The sequence below is a fragment of the Myotis lucifugus genome, unplaced genomic scaffold, assembly GCF_000147115.1.
Source record: "Myotis lucifugus unplaced genomic scaffold, Myoluc2.0 scaffold_111, whole genome shotgun sequence".
Classification (NCBI taxonomy): Eukaryota; Metazoa; Chordata; class Mammalia; order Chiroptera; family Vespertilionidae; genus Myotis; species Myotis lucifugus.
Window position 1 is genome coordinate 960,376 of NW_005871159.1, and position 5,914 is coordinate 966,289.

At 34.8% G+C, this 5,914-nt stretch overlaps 1 pseudogene; it reads left to right on the top strand.

Moving 5' to 3' along the window:
- The first annotated feature begins 2,425 nt into the window (after positions 1-2,425).
- On the top strand, positions 2,426-3,519 carry LOC102435239 (annotated as a pseudogene).
- Positions 3,520-5,914: the final 2,395 nt, after the last annotated feature.

Here is a 5,914-nt window from a genome sequence, read left to right on the forward strand (position 1 = left end):
GACATTTTAATTAAATGTGATGTGATAATCGCCTTTCATAGCAAATTTAGTGTGGGGGACCTATCAGACAAACTGAAAAAATTGAACTATTGGATTTTTAAATTTGGGTTTAATCGTATAGAAGTCTTAAGTGATTGCTCAGGTCTCCAGAAGAGCTAAGAGGAGTAGGAAAAGGTAATACATGTTGCATGTTAAACTTGTGCATACACACACACACACACACACACACACACACACACGCACACACACACACCCTTAAACAGCATTATTATGAATGAACACGTTTCCCTTCGTAACGTGAGCCTTGTGCTGGCGAGAGGTGACAAATTGACAACATTGGGGAAAAGAGTCTCCCATCCAGAGGGGGGTAGCAGATTGACAGTCACAGGGCTAAATCCTTCTCTCTCACCTCCACCAGCTGGTGGGCACCACGCAGGAAGGAGAGGCTTGGCTGCTTCTGAAATGTCTGCTCAGGATTCACGTCCTGTGACCTGCTCAGCTCCTGGCCTCTCTGCAGAGCCCACCGCCAGCAGGGGAGTTAATTACTGCCAGTCTGTAACGTGGACCCCCCCCTCCCCGGGAGTAGCTGAACGGGGGTCACCTCTTTCACAGCTAAGTCCTATCCCAGCTGTGAACAGCGATTAATCAGTGAAGACTGGTTCTCACCATGATCAGATGGAGATATGCACTGGAGACGAGCGTGAAGGCTTCATAATGAATTCCTGGAGTCACCCAAGTCCCCACCGGTCTGGCTAGCGTTCTAAAATGAGATTTTAAAAATTTCTGCACATTCTTATGTCCTTGACCGTGTGTATATTTTTGCTCTCTGTCTGGTCTCCATTTCTCTCTGCATAAGCAGTTTTAGGCTTTACTTAAGTGTTGCATTTCCAAGTGCTCATGACTTCCTGCAGGGCTCGACACACATCACTCATGCCCTATTTTACATGGTGAGCGGGTAATTAGCATCTTTTACAATTAGCCAGGATTTGTTCTGTTAATTTCATTCCCCGATGAAGGTGCTAACTTGGCGTGAAACTGTAGTATGCTGGGTGATTTAAATCTCCACTGATGGGTGGAAATCACATGTCATGCCTTCACTGTTGAGAAAGTGAACAGTGTCCATTTATAAGAGATGGTATTTGAAAAGTGATGTTGGTGTGATTGAATGTGTGAATGTATAATGAAGGCTATTTTTTATCAGATAGCCCCTTTCTGATAAAATTGTATTAAAATGACGTGGCAGCTCCTTGAAAAGAGATTCTTAAGAGAGAGATAATGCACTCATCTTTTAAGAGTAGCTGTCAGTCACAGTGTCACTGGGGCCTAAAAGGGAAAGAGTCACACCTGTGTTTTAAGCAGCAAATAGAAGAAGACACCGTACTGATATGAAGGGCCTTTTCCTAAACAAGCTGTAAGATATAGCTTTTAACAACACAGGGAGCACACTTCTTTAGGAAATTTTCAATTGAGCGACTGGGCACATATACGATTAGATTTACTGTAATGATGCCCTTAACTTGTTTCCAATTTAAGCATAAGTCTTTAATGTTTAGTCTGAGACTTCATAGTCAATCAAGAAATCTAATCTCTACTGGAAGTTATGTTTCTGGCAAACCTGAGTTATATCTGTTGTTTTACCCTACTTATCATGTTTTCAAAAGAATAAGTTTTGTTTTTGTTTTGTTTTTAAGATTTTTAATCTAGCAGAAATTTGGAGGACATCCCTGTAGCCAAGTAATTATAGAACATCATCGATGATGGGGAAAACTGACATTATGTGCCTCTCATTAAGATGCTTTAGAGAAAACACTTTAGTTAGTATACTTAGGCAAAATTAAAGACTCATATCAGATGCTCATCAGGATGAATATGCTACCAAATAACTTTTCCTAAATAATTTTGAAGTATTATTTGAAAAGATCAGTGCCAGGAAAGACAAAGAATGGCTTAGAAATGGTATCAGATTAAAGAAAACTAAAGAGCTATGAAAATGAACACAATGTGTGATTTGGTATTGGATCCTTGTTATGGTAAATTGCTGTAAAATGTATTTTTAAGACAATGTAAATTAATTTTCAAATATGTACAATAACCAACGTGTACATGGATGGATTAAGTAGAAATACCTAAAAGAAAAGATTTTGTGTCTATGTATTAGATAGTAGTAATAAAAGTGTTTCTTTAATAAAGAAGACAATATAAAATTTGAATATCAATTTTGAATTAGACAATAGTATCTCATCATTATACATTTCTTTAACTTTATAAGCATACCATGACTATTTATAATAATGTGTTCTATGAGGATATATGCTGAAATACTTAGAGGTGAAGGATCATTAGACCTGCAACTTCTTCTGAAATTATTAAGTCAATAAGTACCCAAGTAAGCTGTGCGGCTGCACATGGAGGGGCCAGCTTTGAAATGCAGCGGGATTTAGTGGGTTTGCCCTGTCCCCAGGGGTGCAGATTAAAGCTGGTGCCTGCAGTTTTCTAAACGGCTGAGGAACTCCTGGAAGTGAAACCCTCCCAGCTCAGCAAAGAGGTGGGGTAGCTAAAGAGGAAGCCTTAGAAACTGCAAATTATAAGAAGAGAATGTCTCACAAATAAGCCAAGACCTGCTGGTACTGCTTAGTCAGTATGCAGCTGGGAGTAGATGGCAGATACGGGAATGTTTTGGAGGAGTGGGAGATGAAGCAGTTTTTATTGGTGCAGAGGAAAATTTTATGGTTGAATGGTAGACCTTGCTATTGCCTGCATTCAGCACCTTCAGTTTATACCACAACACCTATGGGGGAGGCAACACCCAAAGGCTTTGGGGAGCTTCACTCCTGAAAATATTCTTTCCAATATTTTTATTGTCGTGACTACACAGAGCTGGTAGCACAAGTTTATCTCCTTCCACACTTCCTTTCAGAACACTCAAAGATCCGATTAGTGGTAGTGGGTGGTGTTGCTTTTCCTTTTCATCACGACCTTGATGGCCTATCCCTTTATACTCAATTACTAACTGGCCTACCGCAGTAAATGATCAGCCTTGCAGATAATCACAGATTAGCTGTAATTTTAACCAATCAGATGACAATAAAGATTGATAGAATTCAGGCTTTAAAAAAAAAGAGAAATTATGCTTTGCTGATACCAGCATTGGGAGAAAGTTGGGGTCAAACTGGTGCAATACAGTTAACTTTTAATGGGATCAAAAACAAAGGTTGGCAACATTGTACAAATATCAAGCCAGAAGGAACCTACAGGACTGTTTTTCCCTTATTTATTTATTTTTTTAATCACCATTTATTCCCTCTTTTACCCTCCTCTTCCTCTACCCCCCTCAACCTTTCCCTCCAGCAATCACCACACTGTTATTCAATCATACCTCAGGGATTTAGAAATGTTGTTGTTGCTACTTCATGTTCATTTCAAATACAATGTTCATTGAATTCCCAGAAATGGTCACAAGAATCAGAAGAAGAACAAGAATCCAAAGACCAGTCTGTGAGATGCAATGTATACAAATAGTAGGAAGACTCCTTACTTTAAAATATAAACACACGCTAAGGCATTAATGAATCAGGAATATATTAAATGAAATATAGTTAATACATATGATTCTCTGAAAGAGTTTTCTGCAACTATATTGTTCCATGTTTTCAATTTTAGTAACATTCATTAGGGATGATATGGGTTGTGTTTTGCGACTGTGGAAAGCTGATCTCATGTGGCCAATCTCAATTTAAAATTCAGGCTGTTCTTTCCTCCTTTCTTTGCTAATTGCCTAGAAAATCCCAGGAAGAAAAGGTTATTTTTTTACATTCCTTTTGTGTTCTCCTCCTTAAATGTAGCTTTGATAATTCTTAAAATGACCCATTTTATTATTATAAAGAGTCAGCATAACATTACATTCAATTTTATGGGTAAGATACACATTTTAGATAACCAATCTGATTTTAGTTACCTCAGTCCTAAAATCTAAGCCATTTGTTTATTTTTTATTATTTTTATAATGTTAAGGAGAGGACTTTGGAACTGCTATTTCATTTAGAATTTACCTGGAACATATATCTTCCAGAATAGCCAAGTCAATAAGTTCACAGCTATTTCTGCATTTGTGATTCATTCTAGAATTCTAGATATATAGACATTTTCCTTTGAATAATCTTAACACTGCTTGAATTAATTAAACATTTGGATTCCATCTGGCCAGCACAGCTTGGTGATTGAGCATTGACCTATGAACCAGGAGGTCACAGTTTGATTCCCAGTCAGGGCACATGCCCAGGGTTGCGGGCTCCATTCCCAGTGTGGGGAGTGCAAGAGGCAGCTGATCAATTATTTTCTCTCTTCATTGATGTTTCTATCTTTCTCTCCCTCTTCCTTCCTCCCTGAAATCAATAAAAATATATTTTAAAAATTCAGATTTAAGGGTTTCAAAATATAATGAAATAAATAAGCAATATATATATGTACATATTGTACATCTATTAATAGAAAGTGAAAGAGGGAAAGTGTATGTAGTGAGTTTACAGTTAGTACCTCTAAAGCAAAGCATCTGGAAATTTATTGGACTCTGCAATTTTATGTAGGCTTCATTTTTTTTTCAAAATAAAAAGTGAAAGATAAATAAATATGTGAATTCACATCAGATAATATAATAAATGGTATTCATCCTAAATAGCAAATTTTTTATTGGTTTACATTTTTAAACACACTCAAAACTCAATTAGGTTTAACTTTTCAAAATAGAATTGTATCTTTAATAATCTTATAATTTAGTATTCTCACATACTGAAGATATTTTCCCTTTTTACTTACATAAAATCACAGAGGACTAAAATATTTGAAAGGATACTGAAAAAGATTGAAAATAATTTCTTAGTAAGAATTTTATACCCATCCAAGTTATAAATTAAGGATGATGTTAAAATAAAAAAATGTTTGCCAGCATATAAAGTTTCAAAATATTTTTTTGCTATTTACCCATTCAGGAGGCTAACAGAAGGCATAATCCATCATTGAAAAAGAATAACACATAAACATAAAAGAGAAGGAATGAGTGAGACCAAGAATCAAGAAACTCAAAAGAGAGGAGAGATAAAGAAAATTCCCAATATGATATTAAAAGGAAAACCTAGGAATCCTAGGAATATTGGTGTGTAGTCATTTAAGAAAGGAGAATTGGAATAAGACCATCCAAGAGAGATGACTCAAAAAAATAAATTGGAATGATGGATTATTTCATATGTTTGAGGACATTGAATGAGTTTTCGCTGTTGTCTGAGATATTACAGTATATAAATAAGAAATTTCTAAATGAATATCAATGTTTGTTATTCTAAATTAAACACAAAGAATTAATATATAATCACATTTTTCTCAGTATGTTATTAATTACAGTATGCTATTAATATCTAAGAGCATTAATTATAACATAATCAGTGGAGAAGGAGATTTTAAAAAATTATTATATAACTCTTGAGAGAATAAGAAGAGGAGAATTTATGAATGTTGAAAAGATTTTTTGAGTTTTACACCCTTATTTATTATAGAAAATTAAAAAAATTAAAAGTGTTAGTATTAATGTATTATATAGAAATATAGAGGTAATAATAGATTAAATAGTGAAATGCACTAAGGAATGGAATTTACAAGTGGGGAATAGTGGGATAAGAGGTGCTATTTTTTATTAAAAATTGAAAGTATTATTTTATCTTTTAGGAACATGTACATCTATCATTTGGAAAAATACTAAAAATTAAAATTAAATGCAATAATCACAAAAAATTATAACAAAAATAAATATTTAAAACAATGGATTTATTATTTACAAAGTCCAGAACAAGGAGATTTGCATTATCTCATCTAAAAACCCAAGCAATCATATTATCTACATATTATTATTGTTTGATTGATTTTA